This window comes from Terrapene carolina, unplaced genomic scaffold (assembly GCF_002925995.2).
Source record: "Terrapene carolina triunguis isolate 2854851 unplaced genomic scaffold, T_m_triunguis-2.0 Scaffold95, whole genome shotgun sequence".
In the NCBI taxonomy this organism is placed as follows: domain Eukaryota; kingdom Metazoa; phylum Chordata; order Testudines; family Emydidae; genus Terrapene; species Terrapene triunguis.
The window spans coordinates 6824746-6847888 of record NW_020664446.1 but is presented as its reverse complement, the minus strand read 5'-3'; positions in this window follow the sequence as shown (position 1 = coordinate 6847888).

Below are 23143 nucleotides of genomic sequence, written 5' to 3'. Positions count from 1 at the left end.
TTGGTTGTGTTGTGACAGCTCATTGCTGGCTGCCATTGTACATTCTGTGCAAAGGGACAAAGACATTGGAACATTTTCCAGGAGCCTTTTTAGGAAAGAGTGTCACTAAATATTTCCAGTAATGACTATTGTTCCCCAGGCCAGGCCAGTAGCAGTAAATCCACGCACTCCTAGAGACTGCTAGTTATAGACAATAATCAGGTAGCAAGAGGATGGCCATTTCCCTTCTTATATTTTGGCGTGCCTGACTCTTCCCTCGCTCACCAGGGTCAACTGCATTCACTTCACTGGAGTTGCTCCTGATCTGTTCCGGTGCATGAGATCAGAACCCCAGGTGCTATCTCTTAAATGCCTAGTTGAATGCTGCAACCGTGGAAATATGTTACTGGAGACAGATCCGAGAGGCAAGGCAGACCAGGAATATTTCTGAGCATGAGGCAAATCCACAGCCTTCCTAGACACATTACTTCCCATCATGCTGTGTTCCACATGAATGTTACAATTAATATTAAGAGAGTGTTAATTTACATAGACACACCTTTGCAGGATTACTAAATAGCCAGGGCAAATGGAATTAGTTTAGTTGTAGTCATGAAGGCCCAGGTCCTCCAAGGTATTTAGGCACCCAACTCCCACTGAAATCAATGTGAGTTAGGCACCTAGATACCTTTTGATTACCTGGGCTTGTGTATTAGCAGAATCATAATCACAGGGTATGTCTACACTACAGGATTAATCCGAATTTAGATAATTCGAATTTGGGAAACAGGTTGTATAAATTCGATTGTGCGTGGCCACACTAAGCACCTTAATTCGGTTTTTAACCACATTAATTCGGTGGTGTGCGGCCACACTACCCCATTAACTTAAACACAGTAATTCGGTGGTGTGCGACCACACTAACCCTAATTCGAATTAACAAAATCGATTTAGGCGTTACTCCGCTCGTCGAGGTGGAGTACAGAAATCGATTTTAAGTGCCCTTTAATTCGAATTAACTGGCTCTGTAGTGTGGACGGGTGAAGGGTTAATTCGGATTAACGCAGCTAAATCCGAATTAAAGTCCTAGTGTAGACCAGGCCACAGTTAACATAAACACTTGCCATTAGACCAGCGGCTTTTAGCGACAGCTTCAGCAGAACCTTCGGGAAATTTCCCGTTTATGTTAAGATTGCGAAAAGTCAAAGGGCAGGACTGTCTAACTCGGTAGAGGAGTCAGGTCTTCAAAGGGTATATCTACACTCAGGGGTGGCTCTATGTATTTTGCTGCCCCAAGCACCGCAGTCAGGCGGCTTTCGGCAGCGCGTCTGCGGGAGGTACCCGCTGCCGACTTGCCGCTGAAGCCGCGGGACTGGCGGACCTCCTGCAGGCACGCCGCCGAAGGCTCCCTGACTGCCGCCCCCACAGCGACCGGCAGGCTGCCCCCCGCGGCTTGCCGCCCCAGGCACGCGCTTGGTGCACTAGTGCCTGGAGCGGTCCCTGTCTACATTGCAAAGAACCCTCCTCTCCCAGAGGCGGTGCGTCCCAGAACCTGGGTCAACTGACTCCGACACATGAGGCTCATGCTAAAAAGCAGTGCAGACATTCCCACGTGGACTGGAGCCCGGGTTCTGAGACCCACCCCTGTTGCCAGCCCAAGTGGAAACGTCTACACTGCTATTCTTGGCTGCATAGTGCAAGCCCCTCAACCCAAGTCAATCGACCCAGGCTCCGAGACTTGCTGTCCTGGTTGTTTTTTGGCAGTGTTGTGTAGATGTACCCACAGATCACAGGTTTCAAGGCCAGAAGGGACTACTGGCTCACCTAACCTGACTTCTTGTTAGCTAGTCTGACCTCCTCAATGGGTTCGTTCGTTGAAGGCTTGCCCAACCAGTCCTTTATCACTAGGAAATGGATGTGGACAGTGTATAGGAATAGGGTATTATACCTTTAGCGGCATACACTGTGTTCTGTATTTCAGATGCAAGCCAGAGCAGCAGCATGTCTATGTAATCAGGCTTTGCATGTCGAGAGTATTCACTAAACTTGGTTATTTGGACCCCTCTGTGCCTATGTAGTCCCTTCATATTATGTTTGTTGTATAAGGGGGTGGGGGGCGCACATAACAAGCACCAACTCATTTCACATAGAACATCTGTCAGAGAGTAGGTGGCTTTTTAAGAGGAGTTGGACCTAGCCCCATCTGTGACTTATCCGCTGCCTCTCAGCTGATGTTGTGAAGCCAGGGACTACGTGCTAGGGGGGAGGGATAGCTCAGTGGTTTGAGCATTGGTCTGCTAAACCCAGGGTTGTGAGTTCAATCCTTGAGGGGGCTACTTAGGGATCTGGGGCAAAATCAGTACTTGGTCCTGCTAGTGAAGGCAGGGGGCTGGACTCAATGACCTTTCGGGGTCCTTTCCAGCTCTATGAGATAGGTGATAGTTTGAAGATCACCTGGTCCTCATAAGAGCCAGCAAATAGTTCAGTTGCTTGGGAAACAGCAGGTGTATGTCCCTGGGTCTGGGTAGAGAACCCAGTTTTTATGTCATTCTCAGATGGATGGCCTGCAAGAGCAGGTTAGGAAAGAAAAGGAAGTGAAGGGGGTTGCCTTGACTCCCAGGCAGTTGGTGGGTGGAGTGTAATCTTGTACGGAGTACATAGGCCCCTGTAGGAGGGCCAGGCAGAATGGACATGACTGATGTATTGAATGTGAGTTATTTGAAGAAATAAAGCTGATGCCCTAAAGGGAAAGGAACTGTAACCCTGTGTCTGGAGAATTCTTTGGTGCACAGGCCAGTGAGTTAGCCCACTTACTTACACCACTAAACAGCCATCAGATGGAGAAATTATTGACCTGAGCTGGAATTCAAGCAGCAACCTACACCTCTGCTGCTTGGCGCTCAAATTGCCAGAGGAGAAAAATCTAGTGCATTAGCCCTACTGCGCTAGCAGGGCTCTTGTTCAAACATTTTTGAATCTTTTATATCTTTAATATTAGGAAGAAAGGGAATTAAAAACAACACACTGCAGCTCTGTTGAACTGAAGGCTCTGTAGAAATCTCCTTTGATGCAGCACTTACTGCTTCTTGGCCAGAATCTTCCATGTGTAAAATGGATCACAAAATGCATTAGGAGATATTATGCCATACACTCCAATTAACATCAGTGCTATCCTGTTTTGGTAGCTGACTGTCCAAAAAATTAATTTTATTGCTTTCAAAACTTTGAACAAACTCAGATGATCTTTCAAGCAGATGTATGAGCCATTAAAAACCACAATTACATTACTTCAAAGCCATAATTAAAAAGTTTGGTACCAGTTCCAGTACTTAGCCATTGATTTCTAAGGGAAATACATTTTAGTCGTGATGTAAATCCCAATAAATCACTAGGCTATGAGGGAAAAAATAAGTTTAGCTTTCCCCATAAAAAATATAATGCAGTTTTATTGTGAGGGGGGAAAAAAAAAGAAGACTAAATCATTGTAAATTTGTATTGCTTTTTTATAACTGCTTGGATTTGAAGTCAAGTATAATTTGACATTTTATTGATATTTCCAGTATTTAAAGCTGACAAGCAGTACATTAAATTTTACCATGTAAATCTGATATGACAATAAAAAGCCTTTCGCGCTCTGCATTGGAACTGTTGCAGTAAAATCAACTAAGAAATGCCATGTGGGAAATGATTTTTTTCTTCTTCTGCCCAGTAATCCTTCTGAGCCCTGGATAGCATCTGCTCATACAGCATTCCTGGCCCCCTCTTCTTCATTGATCACTCCATTTATCTGCTATTATCAAAGGAGCATGCCAAAGACACCTCCGATTCTTTTCTTCAATGCTGCTATGACAGGCTTCTACCCTGATCAATAAGGCACTTCAAGGCTCCTATCAGTCTAGAACCTAGACTGTGGCTATCTGCTCCCGGCTGCCACCCAGCAGCAGCTGTAACCTCCTTTTGCGCCATTTCTCATGACCTCTGTGGACACAGACCATGGGATGTTCCTCCTCAAGGGTTTGACAGAGAGCAGGCCCATGGCTCCTGATTGGCTCTCTGGGGTGGTCCGGGAAGTTTCTAGGCAATAGTATGGATGGTCTGTAGCTGCTATGACTGTTTCTTGCTCTTGAATCCTGGCTAGACCTTGGCTTGATTTGGACTTTGCCTCCTGACTTGGACTCTGACTCTTGCTGTCGACCCTGGCTTGGACCTGACTATGAAATCCTTGGCTACGCCTAGCCTCAGGTTTGCCCCTACTCTGACCCTTGGCCCTGACTACCCTTATTTGGATCCTGGTGCCTACCTATCATCTCTTATATGCCACTGAGCCATTGCCCACCCGCCTCCATGCCTCCACTCCCCCAGCCATGTCAGCCCATAACAACCCATGATATTATCTCCTTTCATGTACTATTACAAACCCCTCCTGAAAATGCACGTCTGCCTACACTATGCTGGACAATGGCTTGGCAGCAGTTAGACTCTGAGTGCTGCTTAGGTAATATTTCACGATTACCTTGTGCTATGCTGGTCCCTTTGAGAATCCAGCTGTGTCAGCTTAGACTTATACTGTAACCTATTTGGTTATGTATGTTTGTGCAGCGCCTGGCACAACTGGGCCCCGATTCCTGAGTGAGGCCTCTAGGGGAAACCACAGTACCCCCTTTAGCATCCCTTGACAAAGGTGGTGAGAAAACCAAGGTTTAAAAAGCTCCTATGCAGCCAGAGGAGCTGAGGAACTGTACAGCAAAGAGGGGATTTTTGCAAGTGAATGCAAGAGGCAGATACACCTAATCAACGTACTCTAAATTTAGGCCAATAATCCCCTGCAACAAACAAACAAGAACCCTGCAAGGCTAAAAATAATGCAGGCAGAAGGTCAGCAGCAGAGTGGGGGCTATCCAGTTTATTGCACTGAATGCACCATGCCTTGCGGGCACGTGGCGTATGTGTGCATTCAGTGCAAGGCACTCATGGCCCTCAGAGACCCAAGTGGAGGCTCTTGATACCACAGCGGATGAACTGGAGTAACTAAGGGAGATAGATACATAGAGGAGACTTTCAGGGACACAATAGAGCAGTCCCATCCCTAGTATGACAGCCTTTGTTCTGCTGAGGAGGATGAAAGTCTCAGGGAAGGAGAACATCAAGCTGGAGTGGAGGGAAATGATCCCATAGTTGGGACGTTCCTTCCTGATGATCTCATGAGGATACCCCTCTGGGAAAGGGGACCCCTGTTGTTAGGAAGAGACAGGAATAGTAATGAGGGTTTTGTTTATTAGAAATATAGATAGTTTGGTTTGTGATGACTGGGAGAACCACATGGAGAATCCTCTTCTGCGTGAGAAATCTAAATAGTCTTACGTGCAGTGCTGGAGAGGTGCTGTGGTCATGGTGCATGTAGGTACCAGTGACACAGGGAAATGCAGGAGAGATGTTCTGGAGGCCAAATTTAGGCTGCTGGGTAAAAGATTAAAGTCCAGGAATTCCATGGGATAATTCTCTGAAAAGCTTCCAGTTCCACATGCCGTGCCAGTTAGACAGGAAAAACTGAGTCTCAATGTGTGGATGAAATGATGGTGTTGGGAGGAGGGATTTAGGTTTATTAGCAACTGGGCAACCTTTTGGAAAAAGTGAGGTTTTTTACCCACGAAAGCTTATGCCCAAATAAATCTGTTAGTCTTTAAGGTGCCACCGGACTCCTTGTTGTTTTTGTGGATACAGACTAACACGGCTCCCCCCTGATACTTTTGGAAAAGGAGGAGCCTATACAGAAGGATGGTCTCACCCTAAACCAAAATGGAACCAGACTTCTGGCATGTAAAATTAAAAGGTCATTAAACTAAGGGCTCGTAGAAAGTCAACAGGTACAGAGGAGCACAAGGTTTGGACAGAGACATCCCTTACAGGAGAATTTATTAAGGTGGATACTCTATATTCTAGTAAAGAGGAGATGATAGACGTTGATAAAGTGCAGGTAGGAACTGAACAGAAACAAGTCAAATGAAAAAGAGTCCCATTCAATTACATCACGTGAAGGCAGACAGCTAAATATTGCCTACAAGCATTTGACAAATTTGTCAAATTCAATAAGTCTAAATACTAAAATGGGTGAACTAATGTGCCTGGTATTAAATGAGGATATTGATCTAACATACCTCACAGAAACTTGGTGCAACTATGGTAATTAATGGTACATGGTAACACCAGGGTAAAAAATATATAGGAATGACAGAGTAGGTCACACTGGCGTGGGGACTCAGGGTGATTAGAGAGATTACAAAACCAGAAAGCCCAATAAATAATGGGGCATTTCAACGATCCCCTTATTGACCGGGTACATGTCAGAAGAGATGCAGAGATATTAATGGTGTCTAAAAATTTTGACTGCCTCTTGGAGCAGCTAGTCCTGAAACCCACGAGGCAAGAGGCAATTCTTGATTTTAGTCCTCAGTGGAGCACAGGATCTGGTTCAAGAGGTGACTATAGCTGCACTGCTTGGTAATAGCGACCATAAATAATGTAATTAAACTTAACATCATTGGGGGTGGGGGAGTCCAAAGAATCCCACCACAGTAGTGTTTAACTTCAAAAAGGGGAACTGTAAGGGGTCGGACTCACCCCTGCGGCACCTCCTGCTGGTCGTCTGGGGAATCAGGCTGCAGGTGGATCACTGCAGGCTGGTGATCCACCTTGTCCTCAGCTGGCTCCCGTGTCCCTCCCAGGACCCCGGTGCCCCTTGCTCTGGGTGCTGCCCCCTGGCAGTACCCACACACACTGGGTCTCCCCTCCCAGGGGAACCCCCACCCACTAACCCCACCTTGCCTCAGAATAAGGCTACTGCCAGTCACCATCTAGTCCCACTCCCTGGGGCAGACTGTTCCAAACCCCTCAGGGCAGGAGCGGGTGTCCACCCCACTACAAGAACTACAAAATAATGAGGAAGCTCATTAAATAGAAATTAAAAGGAAAAGTCACAAGGATGAAATGTCTGCAAGCTGCATGGAAACTATTTAAAAAACCACCTTAATAGAGGCTTAGACTTAATGTATACCTCAAATTATTAAAAAACAAAACAAAACAGTAAGAGGACCAAAAAATGCCATCATGGCTAAACATAATCCAATGGAGGCCATTAGAGACAAAAAAGCATCCTTTAAAAATTGGAAGTCTAATCCTACTAAGGAAAATAGGAGCATAAACTCTGGCAAGCCAAGTGTAAAAGTATTTGAAGAACAACTAGAAAGACACAAAAACTAACAGCAATTTTTAAAGTACATCAGAAGCAGGACGCCTGCCAAAAATCAACAGAGCCACTGGACAAAGGAGCGCTCCAGGAAGGCAAGGCCATTATAGAGAAGCTAAATGAATTCTTTGCATGATCTTCACTGCAAAGGATGTGAGGGAGATTCCCACACCTGCGCCATTCTCTGTAGGTGACAAATCTGAAGAACTGTCCCAGATTGAGATGTCAGTAGGGGAAGTTTTGGAACAAATTGATAAATTAAACAGTAATAAGTCACCAGGACCAGATGGGATTCACCCAAGAGTTCTGAAGGAACTCAAATGTGAAATTGCAGAACTACTAACTGTGGTAAGTAACCTAGTGCTTATATCAGACTCTGTACCAGGTGGCTGGAGGTTAGCTAATATGACACCATTTTTTAAAAAGGCTCCAGAGGCAATCCCCACAGTTACAGGCCGGTAAGCATAACTTTAGTACCAGATAAATTGGTTGAAACTATAGTAAAGAACAGAATTATCAGACACATAGGTAAACATATGTTGGGGAAGAGTCAACACAGCTTTTGTAAAGGGAAATCATGCCTCATTAATCTATTAGAATTCTTTGAGGGGGGTCAACAAGCATGTGGATAAGGGTGATCCAGCTGATATAGTGTACTTGGATTTTCAGAGAGCTTTTGACATGGTCCTTCGCCAAAGGCTCTTAAGCAAAGTAAGCTGTCATGGGATAACAGGGAAGGTCCTCTCCTGGATCAGGAACTGGTTAAAAGAGCAAAGAGCAGGAATAAATGGTCAGTTTTCACAACTGAAACTGATAAATAGTGGGGTCCTCCAAGGATCTGTATTGGGATGCGTAATGTTCAACATATTTGTAAATGATATGGAAAAGAGGATAAACAGTGAGGTGGCAAAGTTTGCATATATACTGAATTACTCAAGATAGTTGAGTCCAAAGATGACTGCAAAGAGTCACTAAACTGCATGACTTGGCAACAAAATGGCAGATGAATTTCAATGTTGATAAATGCAAAGTAAATCACACAGGAAAACATAGGAGGACAGGATTAAAATTCAAACTGATCTGGACAAACTGGAGAAATGGTCTGAAGTAAATAGGTTGAAATTCAATAAAGACAAATGCAAAGTACTCCATTTAGGAAGAAACAATCATTTGCACACATACAAAATGTGAAATGACTGCCTAGGAAGGAGTACTGCAGAAAGGGATCTGGGGGTCATAGTGGACCACAAGCTAAATACAGGTCTGTCGCATCTTACATGCATTTAACATGCGCGATTTCAGCTTTACGCAGTCAGCAAAAACAAAAAACAAAAACAAAAAAGAGAAAAATAACAATTTTAATACTGTACTTGTAGTGCGGGCGATTCCACCCACCATTCAACTCAATGTAATTTTGACTATATGCGGTTTTCGCTTTACGCGCTAACCGCGGAACGGAACCCCCGCGTAAGATGAGACTTGCCGGTATGAGTCAACAGTGTAACGCTTTTGCAAAAAAAGCAAACATCATTCTGGGATGTATTAGCAGGCAGACATTTAGGGACATTGCATTGACCTTTATGCAGATAGGGAAAGGGAGGGGTGTAGGACATGAGGGGTCTTCGTCTTTCCCTCAGTATGCAAAGCAATGCCAATCTCAGTCCCTGCCCCACAATTTGGCTCTTCCTGAATACAGAAACAGTGGCCATGAACAGGAGGTGAGAATTAGAAGTCACAAATCATGCACTGAGAGGAACTTCCTATTCCAGTCTCGGAAACACAAGGGAGTGTCAAGAAAGAGATTTGCTCCGATCATTGGGAATTGTCAGAGGCACCTCATCAAAAAGCCATGAGGAAGAACTGCAACTGACCCTAGGGGAGGGCAAAGATGGCACTGCACTAGCTAACCACCTGCCAGCAGCTCAGGAATGGATACGGAATCACACCCAGTGTGTAGTCTTATCCTGGGTCCATCATGGACACCTGTCTCTTGTTTACACTTTGGCAGGGCTTGTGTAGCTTATCAAGCCAACAAAGTCTCATCGAATGGTACCGAATTGAATCCCAGTCTGAGGTAGTCTCTCCAGCATGGTGGTGAAGCTGTGCTTCTGCCCCCTAAGTAGAGCTGTGTCCTAAGGGGCACAATCTAGCCCCATGAGTGGTCCCATTTCATCCACCTATGCATGAATAAATACTGCCACTGAAATGAAGGGGAATCTTGCCCAGTGCCAAGGCTGAAGTGCGTAACACTTGGCCGTTGGTGCCTATGTTGTTTCAGCCAGTTTTCCAAGATGGTTTTTGCACATTTTGACCTTAGTCACTGTCTTTGTAAGATGGTCACGATATGTGAGAGTTCTATCCAACATGATGCCTAGATAGACAAGGTGTGAATCATGCTTTATTCGCTGACCATTGAGAACTATATTCAGCTTTCTGCCCACTTGTGCATGATGTAAGTGGAAGTTATTTGACACACTCTTACTTCCGTTTGGTATCAGGCGGCACCGACAACACTAATCAGCCATAGCCTGCCATATCTGTGTTCAAAACGCTCTCAAGTATGTCAGAGGAGTGTGACTGAGTGCCGAGGCATATGTCGTCTGAATAATCAAACTTGCAAGACCCGGTACATGGTAGGTCATTCAAATATAAGTTGAATAACATTGGAGATAATACTGATCCTTGAGGGAGGCCATTCTTCTGCCTCCAAGCACTTGTTCTATCACCAATATGCACACAGAAATGATTTTTCAAAACCAGAGCCATTGCTCAACCAAACCAACTTGGCACAGTTCTAGACAGTTTCACCAAAAGGCCCGTATGCCAGACTGTATCGTATGCCGTGGTCAGGTCAAGAAAATACTGAACCAGTCTTCAGCTTATGTTGGAATGCCTGAAAGCACCTATGTTTCCTTTGCTAAATTCCAGGTATTCCCATGCCTGGATTTCTACTTCAGGAAGTTCAAGTGACTCTGATCCTGGGTGCAATGTCATTTTCGTCAGCAGATATGGGGTGGCTTTTTTTTTCTTCAGCGTGATGAATGGAACTGCAATGGGCCGATGGACAGAATACCGCACTGCAGGACGGCAAAGCACTCTGCCCAGCTCTGCCATTCTTTCCTTTGTGGTGGCCTCAGGCACATCATTTAACCACTCAGTGCCTCCGTTTCCCCATCTGTAAAGTGAAGATAATGATACACATACCCTCTTTTTATAATGTGCTTTGGGATCGTCAGTATAGTTCTTCCTATTTCACCTCTCCGGGTCTTTAAAAGAAGCTAGTTTCCTGGAGGTATCTACCTTTATAAATAGCATGTTTCCTAAGGGTTAAAAGAATAGCTCTGTTGACAACATTTTCCCTGTACTAGGTTTCAAAAAATCATATGTATGGAAATTCAGACAAGTCCTTTAGAAATGAATATCTGATGAAGGAATAAACTTGAAAGGAATCTAAACACCCAGCAGACCAAAAGGTCATATGCAACAGAAAATTGAACTGCTTAAAAGACTAAATCTGTTTAAATGAAGACATTTTCTCTCTAGCGTCATATCAAAATACATTTCATAAAACAGCAGAGCCCTTTTAAATGAAGTCCTGTTAAAGGAAATTGAGAAATAAACCAGGAACAAGTAGTATTGGCATGTCCATGAGAGAGGAAAAATGCTTATCTTAACATCCAATGATCTATCTGGGATAAACCTCCTGAGAGCAGGGTTCACAAGCAGAGATCAGAAAAATGCCCAGGCTTCACCACAGATTGCCTGTGTTCTTAACCCTCAATTCATCTGTGTTATCAGGCTGTTACGGGAATTACACATTGCTGCAACAAGGTAATCTGTTTAGTAGGTTTCCACTGAGTTAGGAAATCTCTGCTCTTTATTAGTTGTGCTGGAAAGCTCCTCAATGGTTGACAAATGCATCACCTCCTCATCTGGCCCATGCTGGAAAGGGACCGTCTTACAAGATCATTTGACTACTTTCACTCTTGGCGTCGAGAGCCCAAGGGAAATGTCTGTCCAGAGGTTAGAGCACTAGCCTGGGACTCTGACGCCTCTGATTTAGTTCTCTGCTTCATCACAGAGTTCCTCCGTGAGTTTGGGCAGATCACGTAGACCCAGCTCTTCAGAGGTATTTAGGGTTCTAACTTGCATTGAAATCAATGAACATAAGTCGCCTACATAACTCTGAGAACGTGGGCCCAAGTCGCAGTTCTCCAGCTGTACAATAGGGCTAATTGTACTTCACTACCTCCCAGGAGTGTTATGAGGATAAATGCCTTACGAGGGTGAGGAGCTCAGATGCTATGGTAATGGAGCTCATATAAGTGTCTAATCTTGATGGATAAACAGGATCTTTTCTGGTGCTCAGCAAAGTATGCTGGCCAACATAGGATGACAGCAATGCAGTAGTAGTTGCAAATTTCAGCAGCACATCTGAAGTGGGCTTGCAGTGCTACTTCCTTGCAACGAGAACCTTACTGGGCTGGGTCAGTACTTGTGCTAGGGTGCGGCAGGAGGCAGGGGCAGTGCTGGGGGGAGCTTGCAGGGATGATAGCCACCCCAAAATGTACTTTAGCATCTCACTCTGCCCCGTAGCAGCCACCACTCTCCAGCCACCCAGCTCTGAAGGCAAACCAGAGAGAGCAGCAGCGGCTGGCTGGCCAGGTGCCCAGATCTGAAGGCGTCAGCAGCAGCAACGCAGGAGTAAGCCCGGGCGGGGAGTGGGGAGCCCGAGAGCAGCCCCCATGTCCCCGCCCACCAGAGCACGCCACCCAGGGCAGGTGGAGGGTCCAGGAGGCTCCCCACAGCTGTCTGGACTCACCCACTCCAGCCTGGGCTCCTGGGCCCCCCACCCACAGTTGCTGCTTCCCGAGGGCTCTGCCGGCCCCAGAGCTTGGGTCCCCCTGCCCTAGAGGCTGATACCAGCTGTGAGCAAAGGGCAGTGGGGAGCTGAGGAGCAGCAGCAACCCCGGCCAGGAGGTGGGGCCTCAGAGGAGGAGGCAGGGCTGGAACTTATCTGAGGTAGAGCAGGGGGCGGGGCCATGGAGAGGGGCGGGGTCTTGTGGTGAGAGGGGGAACAGCCCCCCCAATTTTCTGTCTAGTTCACCTCAGCCCCCCACCGGGAAGAGGCTGGCGGCACCGCTGGCAGGAGGTGGGACTGGTGACGCAGCAAATAGCAATTTTCCGCGCTCAGCGGAACATTCGGTAGGTGCTGCTGGGAGCTGCACCTTTCTCATGACCCACAAAACCAAAGTCCTGATTCTTAGCAGTAGTTTAAGATCCCATTGAACTGTCTTCGGGACAAGATGCAGTTAGTCCTGGAGTCCAGGCCAGCTTCCCTCCCATTTAGATTTCTAAATACAAAGGTTATTTGCTCATTAGAAATTCATAGATAAATTCTCTCTGAAATCTCAACTGGAATACAGAATTCTTCACTTTCTGTCCTAACCAGTAGTATGTAAGTGTTGCAGTTCATTGTTAAAGAATTACCCCATTCCACCCCAGAGATGGTTGCATTTCACTGGTGGGTGAAGCATATTGCATATTTTTGTCTAAGGGTGAGATTTTCAACTGTGCCCGCAGGAGTTAAGTGCCAAAATCCCATTGATTTTCAAGTCAGTCCCACCCTAAAGCATTTTAGGATCCTTGAGAATAAAAGGTGCTGCATATGTATATATGTAAGTAGCTCGTATTACCATGATTATTAAGCCCAAAACAATGATTGTATGAGGGGAAAAAACAAGAACAGGCTTAGACTTGTGGCCATATTAAAGCTATGGAACTCCAAATATCATATCAGTCTTGCATGTAAAGTCAACAAAGGTAAAGCAAGCCTTGGAGAAATGTCAAGACCCAGCACCTTGCAGTATTTGCCTTTAGCTCGATTCAATGGCAGCTACTGGAGGGCATCAATTAGTGGTGCCTAAATGGGTCTGATTTTCAGAGGTTCTGCTCAGCCTGTGTCTGACTTCATCTCAAGTTAGGGGTTCTCAGCACCTTTGCAAATCAAGCCATCTTGTCTCAACCTGGGTTCCCAGGAAACTGAGTACCTAAGTACTATGGCATTCATTCATTGAAGGGCTGGTCAAAAAGTTTCAAATGAAACATTTTCCCGTTGGAACATGAGATTTTGTCAAAACTGAAATTGTCTGTGGGAAACGCTTGATTTCAGCCAAATTTTTCATTAGAGGAATTGAAACAAATTGAGCTATTTCCACGTTGAAATGTTTCATTCTGTATGAAGTTCAGCTATTCCTGACGAAATGTCAAAATATCAGAATTCCCCTCAGGATGGAAATTCCATTTTGTGTTTGGGTCTAATGAACAGGTTAGCGAAAAGAGACAGTTTTATTTATTGATTGTAGTCTAATGAAAAGTGTAAAGTGAATATAAATGAGTGTATAAATCTAGTAAACACTGTCTCAATTGAGTGTCACTGTACTTACAGTACCAATAGAGTATGTGTTTGATTCACTTTTAATTTCCATAGAAGTCTTGTCCTCCAAAAGCAGCTATACATGAGAAAGTGCCTGGATGAAAACTAATTAAAATTTGGTGGTCTAATTAGTCATGCCATAGCCGAGGTCTATAGCCCTTGCTTGATCTCTGCCCTGTAGGGAATTATATAAACAGAGCTTTGTGCTTTTCCATGTATAGTTAGATTTATAAAGTAACATTCAAATCAGCTTTGCTAGGGGTGGCTTCTGTTTGATCATGGGCTACTACAACACTCAGCAAACGGACTGCAAAATCAATTTGGAATGTCCCTCTTTGCTGGTAATGACGTTAGATGGAAAAGCCATCTTCAGATGGGGTAGACAGCAAATCTCCCCCAGATATTAAACAGACCAGACTCAGAAACTGCAGTACTTTTCATTACATGCCTGTTGTCTGTTTGGTTTATATTCAACAAATCAAGTCAAAATCCTACTGAGGCATACATAATGCTCTCGGTAACAGATGCAGACGAGTGCATTAATAAATCATGACCATCATTAGAATTCTTAAACCAATTTTCTGCAGTCAGGCATGCTGTTTATTACCAGCCTTGTATTGTTGGGGAGGGGGGATTATTATTTAGTTAGTTATAAGATTTTTTTTTTTCTTTTCATATTAAATTAATAAAATGGCAGGAGCAAATTCATTTACAAAGGTCACTAACAACACAATGAAGGTGTGGAGCAGACGGTCGCCGCAGTGACATGCAAGCTGAGTGTCAGGACCCTGGAGCTGATGATGATAAGGGTTACTGGTGAGATGCTGCCCATTGGCAGTTTAGTGTCAAGCGCAAACATAGACGGGGTCTAGGCTGAGATAGCCCTGGGAGGTCTGGCTGAAATGGGCAGGAAGAATGGAATTAGGAATGAACCCAGGAGAAATTGGTGTGCCTCGAAAGGTAACTTGGCTTCAATGTTCTACATTGAGCAGCAGGGGCCAAAGATTTCTGTTCCTCTGCTGGTGTTTCTCCCATCCCTAAGTAGTCCCTCACTGCTGACACAGGAGTCCTCCCTCCAGCCCAGCCTCCATCATGCAAACTGGCCTGAGGCCACCCTTTGCTGGATAAAATGATGGCAACAAAGGTACCTTGCATTAAGTGGTCACCACTGGCCAACACGTGATTGGGGTTAGGAGGTGTAAGTGGTGGGCTCCCGGGACTCAAGCCACGTGCGTTGTTGCCTGAGCAATTCTAGCATCCGTTGTTGTCTTGTCTCCTTGCAAGCCCCATTCAATGAGAGGAGGTTGGAAGTAGCCTTCACAGATAAATCACCACCAGCAGTGGTCTTGGAAAGGCTTCCATTTGCCTGATCCCCAGCGGCAGAAGAATGGGCTTGAGGCATGGCCCTCATGGTCCAAGCCCATTCAAGTGGTAGAAAAAACAGGCCATCACCTATCGCAGCTGTAGTAGAAAGAGAACCTGAGACAAGAGGCCTGGTATGAGGCCCTGTTCTTGCCCGGTTCTGTGAGCCTGCAATGAGGAAGAGCCTGGCATCTGCTCACAGCCTGACTTTTGCTAACTTTACTTTATATCAGCAAAACTTGCCCACTACTTTAGCTCATGCCTCAAGCCTCATACCAGGCCTCTTCTCTCAGGCTCTCTTTCTACTACAACTGCCACCCCTATTAGTGATGGAGACAATGTGGAGGAGACAGCTGCCACCGACGGCACAGAGCATTCTGCCACAGCAAAGCTACAATCTACTATGTTTGAGGTCTATAAAACCATGACTGGTGTAGAGAAAGTAGATAAGGAAGTGTTGTTTACTACTTCTCCTAACACAAGAACTAGGGGTCACCAAATGAAATGAATAGGCAGCAGGTTTAAAACAAATAAAAGGAAGTATTTCTTCACACAACACACAGTCAACCTGTGGAACTCCTTGCCAGAGGATGTTGTGAAGGCCAAGACCATAACAGGGTTAAAAAATAACTAGATAAATTCATGGAGAATAGGTCCATCAATGATTATTAGCCAGGATGGGCAGGAATAGTGTCCCTAGCCTCTGTTTGCCAGAAGCTGGGAATGAGCAACGGGGAATGGATCACTTGATGATTACCTCTTCTGTACATGCCCTCTGGGCACCTGGCACTGGCCACTGTCGGAAGACAGGATACTGGGCTAGATGTTCTCAGTGGTACCAGATGACAGAACAAGGAGTAATGGTCTCAAGTTGCAGTGGGGGAGGTTTAGGTTGGATATTAGGAAAAGCATTTTCACTAGGAGGGTGGTGAAGCACTGGAATGGGTTACCTAGGGAGGTGGTGGAATCTCCTTCCTTAGAGATTTTTAAGGTCAGGCTTGACAAAGCCCTGGCTGGGATGATTTAGTTGGGAATTGGTCCTGCTTTGAGCAGGGGGTTGGACTAGATGACTTCCTGAGGTCCCTTCCAACCCTGATATTCTATGATTCTATGGATCGTTGGTCTGACCCAGTAGGACCATTCTTATGTTCTTATGTACGTAAGAATCTGTCATATGTCTGCTCATGAGCTTGCACATGGAAGTGAGGGGGCACTGATGGTCAGTATGCCGGGGAAAGAAGCAGCACACCCACACACCCTAAGGGATCATGGTAGTGCCACAATCATACCTTGTTTTATTTACACTTTGATCTTGTACGAAACATGCCTTATAGTGATAGAGCCATCAAGTTCAAGGCCAGAAGGGAAGACCAGCTCATTTAGTCTGACCTCCTGGGTATCACACACCACTAAACATCAGCCAGCCACCCCCCCCCCCACACACACACACACCCCCCAAGCCCAGCAACCAGACTCAAGGAGCTCAGTCTAAGGAGCTTAACAAAGAGAAGGTTCAGGGGAGACAGGGACACAGTCTATAAGTATCTACCTTAGGACCACACATTTGATAATACAGAGCTCTTCAATCTAGCAGACAAGAGTATAGCAAATTCCAATGGCTGGAAGATGACACTAAGCAAATTCAGACTGGAAATAAGGCATACATTTTTAACGGTGAGGGTAATTAACCATCAGAACAATTTATCAAGGGTTGCGGTACACTCCACCTCACTGTCAATTTTTAAATAAGAATAGGTGTTTTTGTAAAAAAAAACTGCTCTTGTTCAAGCAGGAGTTAATTTGGGGAAGTCCTATGGCCTGTGTTATAGAGAAGGTGAGACTAGGTGATCACAACGGTTCCTTCCAGCCTTAAAATCTGTTGAAACTCCACCCAAAGCTCCGAGTGCCTTGCAAATACCGGAACTCAGTAGAAGTTGACCAGCGCAGCCACACTTCTTCTTCCCCCAACCTGGTAACAAGGCTTGCACCTCCTGGCAACTGTGAAAAGAGGATCGGTATTTCAAGCGCTGGTGTATTATCCCTACAGAAGAAGGCATGCTATAAATGGGCACAACTAAAACGCTTCCCGGAGCTCTCCCTGTTGTGCCTAGACATTGCTGCTGATCTGATCTTTACGGGATGCTGCATGGTAAAGCAGCAGAAGGGAGGGGAAGATCCTTTTGCCCCCTGGATTAAGCATATATATGACATATTCCAGCAGTGCTTCCTCCTCATAATGCACATTTCTGAAATTACCTAAATATGCATATATCTGAGTAGGCTGGAAAGGCTCCATCTGGCTGGCGGAGACGCAGCTGAGGATTTCTTAGTAAATGTACTTTTTTTTTTTAACTGGTGGCCCTTATGGTCTGTCAAATAAATACGTATTTTGACCAGCGTTGCAGCATGCATTATTTACTCCACTGACATTAACAGCTTTCTGGAGCTGCTCTGGGAGCTGCAACAAGGCACCAGCGTAATTTAGAGCAGTGGAAAAATTAGCAAATGGATCCTTGACGTGATACCTCATAACAGCTTCCTTGTGTCAACTCATGGTATGGAGCCAGGAGTGCATGGATAATAAGCAGGATCTGATTTTCCAACGTTGGGATGCACGGAGCACTTGCCCCACTGTTGAAGATGATCAGAAGCTGCTGTTGTGTCGAGACTGAATAGCAAAATGGAGCATGTCCTAGAAATAATTCCTTTTGAAAAGCAAGCCTTGTTTGCTAGATTTTGAAATGCATAAGAGGCCAGATGTTCAAAAGGGCTCAGCACCAATCAGAACAACGCAACACATAAGGAACTGAACGCTTCTAAAACCCTGACCTTAAATGAACTTAATTACAAGGATGGCTTTCTGAAACCTAAGTCTGAGTCCATCAAGAGAGGAGTTCTCTAGCTAGTCTTTCCTGGCCTTTTCCATAGAGTTCAGTTTCTACTTCCAAGCAGCCACCCACTAGAATCCACAACCCATTGTGAGTGCTGAGCACTTCTGAAAACTCTGGCCCAATGCTTTTATTGGACAATACGATACACTATGAACTTCTCTGCACGGTAAAGTGGTCCCAGGCTCATCCACAAGGCCCTCTGCTGTGCTGCCTCTGGGGAATCTGTATGTAAAATCCGTTTTGTTGTTTCCCCGTCCCTGACCTCTGTCTGCCTGTCCATCCATTCAATATGAGCTACTCGAGGCAAGGACTTCTTGGGTGCCACTGCCAATAATAATAAATATAATAGATTGCTGAGGTTGGTGCAGTGTACAAGGTACACACTACACAGCTAAAAGTCCATGTGGTCTAGTGGATCGTCCCAGCCCAGTGCTCTTATGAGAAGTGTGGTCTAGTCCCAGTTCTCCTAGTGGCCTGCTGGGGGACCTTGGGCAAGTCACTTTAACGTCTCTGTGCTCAGTTTCCCCATCTGTAAAATAGGGATAATAATACCGCCCTCCTTTGTAGCGTGCTCTGCAATCTACTGATGACAAGTGCCGCGGAAGGGCTAGGGATTATTCTCCAGATGTGTGGCAGTGGTCGCTCAGCGTCAGGCTGAGCAGCTCCACTTGCAGAGCGAGTCCATTGGAAAGGAGTCATCGCTCTGTTTTACTCTGCAAGCGACGCCCGGGGCCTTTGCCTTTTCATGGCATGACCCACAGCCAGGATCCTCTGCAGAGCCGGCCGGCGGCTCGTGCTAAGGGGTGTTTCCGCAACCTACAAAGCCACACTTATATTGTAAAAGCGGGAAAAAACTATGCTGATTTTGTGCAGCCTCTATTATTTTTAGGGCTAGATTGGCTCTGGCCCTTCAAGGATGGCCAAGAAGGGAGCACAAAAGTGTCCTCCCTTCCCCTTCCAGCAGGCACCACTGCACTCCCCAGAGTACAGACAGTGCTTTTTCCTAACCCCTGGGAGGCAGTAGTCACCTCAGTAGGGTTGAGGGGTAGTAATGAGGACTAGATACACGAGAGAGCACACCCTAAAAATGGGTGATGTAGCATGTCAATTTCCAACTCCAAGCACTGAAAAATGGTGAGTTGAGCCCCCTACCCAAAAAATCATGAGATTTGGCTTAAAATCTCAAAGGCTTTACAAAAAATAAGATTTAGGGGGGTTGTGGTTTTTTTTGTTTTTGCTATCAGGTATTGTAGCTCCGGGGGGGGGGGGGTCAGATTTTCAAGCTTTTCCCTGAAACCACAAGTGCTAGAAACTTACCTTTAAAACAAAAATGACAGCCGAGAGTCTCATAACATCACATGACTCCAGGAGTTGGGGCTTTAAGAAAAATAGGAAATATCACAAGACTCCCCATAAACTCGTGAGAGTTGGCATCGCTGATGCTTCCCTGCCTTTGTAAAACTGGACTGGACTAGAAAATACACCGTTAGACAACCCAGTCCTGCTTTGACCCCTCACAGGATGGACAAACTGATTTAACAGCAAAGACTCATTTCTAATGTCTTTGACTTTGTAAAGGAATGATGGCCCAGTAGTCAGCAGCCCTAGTCTAGGACATGGGTCCCTGTGCTAGGATAGACTTTCTGTGATATCTTTAGTTTCTCTGTGCCTCATTTTCTCCATCTATAAAATGGGGATAATAGCACCTCCCTACCCCAGATAGGGGTGTTATGAGGATAAATACATTAAAGATTGTGAGGTGCTTACATACTATGATGATGGAGGTCATACAGGGACCAAAGGTACTGGAAGGTTACATTCACTTAGGAATAAACTTGGCCTATCTACCCACAGGATAAGGAGTAAGAACTCTGCTTATATCCCCATGTGGGCTACCTAGACCTTGAATGCAGAACCATGCACCCGCTTGCTCCCTCAATGGAGAAGATGGGCAGCAATTGGGTGAGAGATAGTGGGGTATTGGCTCCACCCCCTCTCCTTGCTGGCTGGTCTGGGGGGAGTGGTAATTTCTGCGTGTCTGAGGTGGGGCTGCATCCGGAGTGGTGGTGTTTACGTATCATCCTTTGCTGAGGGCTGTGATTAACCTGACAATCAAGCCCTTACGCACAAAGAGGGTTTGTTTCTTCTGCCGTAAATCAACACGACATTTTCGTTTTATTTTATTTAAAAAAAAAATTTTAAATGCTAGGCAAATTTGAACAGAAATGATTTGACTAAGGCTGCTTTAGATCTACCTTCCGTGGGTTCAAGAGAGAATGAATAAACCTTTCGTGTATGGGTGCAGTTGTCTCGTTGAACTGTGAATAATTTCACACAATCCAGTTTTGTCAAGAGCGGGGAGGAAAAAAGGAAGACATTTATATTGGCACCATGACGCCACATTTGTGCATCTCTTTGTACATTACCATATTTATAGCTTTAAAAATACTTAGAAGGCTGGAATTGATACCGATTGCCTTAAATTTCTACTTATTTTTGTGTCTTTATCCCAGCAAATCTCTCTCTCATTCATTTTAAGATTGGATGATGGTCAAAATCAGTGAATGGGGTGAGTTTAAGCTTAGGCTGGTGTCACAGGCTGGCTCTTTAGGGGGAGATGGGTTCAGCCCCATGTCTGACATACTTTGCTCACCTGCCCAGGTGGAGAGAATGAGTAGTGTCATGGGACAGGTGGCTAAAATCAGGCCTCTGGAGTGTAGCTAAGAGAGACCTCTGGAGAGTCAGGAGAGGTTCCAGGCTGGAAGTCCTGGGCGCTGTTGTTTGCTAGGGAGTGAAAGGGTGGCGTGAACACTTCTATACAAAGAATCATCTTAGACACAAGCGACAGGGCGTGGGGAGTGCAAAGCGCCAACACCTGCTAGAAAGGCAAGAGCGTAGGGAGCTGGTAGGCTGAAGGAAAACCCTCAGCTGGAAGTTTTGTTTTTTTTTTCCTTTTGAACTTTACGTTAATACACCGGACCCCAAGCATGGATGTTATTGGACATGGGAAAGTCTTTTGTGAGTTATTGAGGAGCCCAAGAGGTGAAACTGAGGCAGCAGTGAGCTTGGACTCAGACCAGATAAGGCAACATGGTGACAGCTGGTTTGGATCCAAGTCCCACTTTATCTGACCTCCAAATGTTGTTGTTGTATTTTTAATGTGAGTAGGTTATTATTAATTATCTGCATGCCAGTAGTGCCTCCAACAAAAATCAGGGCCACGTTGTGTTAGGTGCTGTACAAACATGTAATAAGGGATAGTCTCTGCTCTGACAAGTTTACAATCTAAATAGACAAGACAGAGTAAAAGGCAGTTTGATTGTCTCCACTTTACAGATGGGAAATACAGAAACAGATAGGTTACATAAACTGCCCATGGTTATGCAGGAAGTCAGTGGCAGATCTGGGAACCGAACGGCAGACACATATGTCCCACTTCAGTGCATTAATAAATAAATAAATATAAATATAATGGAGATATCCTATCTCCTAGAACTGGAAGGGACCTTGAAAGGTCATCGAGTCCAGCCCCCTGCCTTCACTAGCAGGACCAAGTACTGATTTGCCCCAGATCCCTAAGTGGCCCCCTCAAGGATTGAACTCACAACCCTGGGTTTAGCAGGCCAATGCTCAAACCACTGAGCTATCCCTCCCCCTTTTTAACCACAATACCACCCTTTTTTGTTAAGAGGAAGGATGGTTCAGTGGTTAGGACACTAATGGAGCCTTGTGAAATGAGGAGGGGGGGTGTCACTTCCTTTATCTGCCACAGACCTCCTGTGTGATCCTGGACAAGTCACTTAGGGCTTGTCTACATCGGGGCTGTGGGCAGTGTTAAACCAGATTGATTCCATGTGCATGATTTAACTTTTGGTACATAACCCTCAGTAACTGCATGCACACTGGATGCTGTTTCTTCTTTCAGTTCTCCTCGTTGTGTACGCATGGCAGCAACTCACTGCATACGAAGAGTGGGGCATTCCTGGAGGGTATCAATCGTCCTTTGCTTCGCTGCTCAGCAGAGTGCATTCTGGGGAAAAAAATTCACTTTGCATTTTGGGATGCACAGCAGAAGCAAGGCAGGGTGATTTTTTTTTAAATCCCATGGTTCCTTCCCAGGCATGCTAGCACCAGAGTAAAATTGTATCAGCCAGTATGGACCCAAGATTGCTGTGAATACGTAGGGGCTGCTTGGGCTGTATTTCAGCACTCAACATTGGAAGTATTCAGGGCGACAAAATATTCAGGATTTAGCTGGAGACAATAAAAGTGGCAATGTCATTTGGGTACTTCTTCCTGGTCCGGTCTGGTCAAGGCCACCGTAAAGGCACGTTTGTCTCACTGGATTCTAGGGCGCCAGGGGATGGTTGGGGTGGCATCTGCCATGTCACCCAGAACAGAACCTAGCACAGCAGTAGAGCACAATAATAATAATTAGGGCTGTCAATTAATCGCAGTTAACTCGGGCAATTAACTCAAAAAAATTAATCGCGATTAGAAAAATGAATTGTAATTAATTGCACTGTTAAACAATAGAATACCAATTGAAATGTATTACATATATTTGGATGTTTTTCTACATTTTCAAATATATCGATTTCAATTACAACACAGAATACAAAGTGTACAGTGCTCACTTTATATTATTTTTATTACAAACATTTGCACTGTAAAAATGATAAAAGAAGTAGTATTTTTCAATTCACCTCATACAAGTACTGTAGTGCAATCTCATTATGATGAAATGCAACTTACAAATGCAGGTTTTTTTGTTACATAACTGCACTCAAAAACAAAACAATGTAAAACTTTAGAGCCTACAAGTCCACTCAGTCCTACTTCTTTTTCAGCCAATTGCTAAGACAAACAAGTTTGTTTACATTTACGGGAGTTAATGCTGCCCACTTTTGAATTACAATGTCATCTGAAAGTGAGAACAGGCGTTTGCATGGCACTTTTGTAGCTGGCATCGCAAGATATTTACGTGCCAGATGCGGTAAAGATTTGTATGCCTCTTCATGCTTCGCCCTTCATTCCAGAGGACATGCTTCCATGCTGATGATGCTCATTTAAAAAAAAAAGTGTTAATTAAATTTGTTACTGAACTCCTTGGGGGAGAATTGTATGTCTCCTGCTCTGTTTTACCCGCATTCTGCCATATATTTCATGTTATAGTAATCTCAGATGATTACTCAGCACATGTTTGTTTTAAGAACACTTTCACTGCAAATT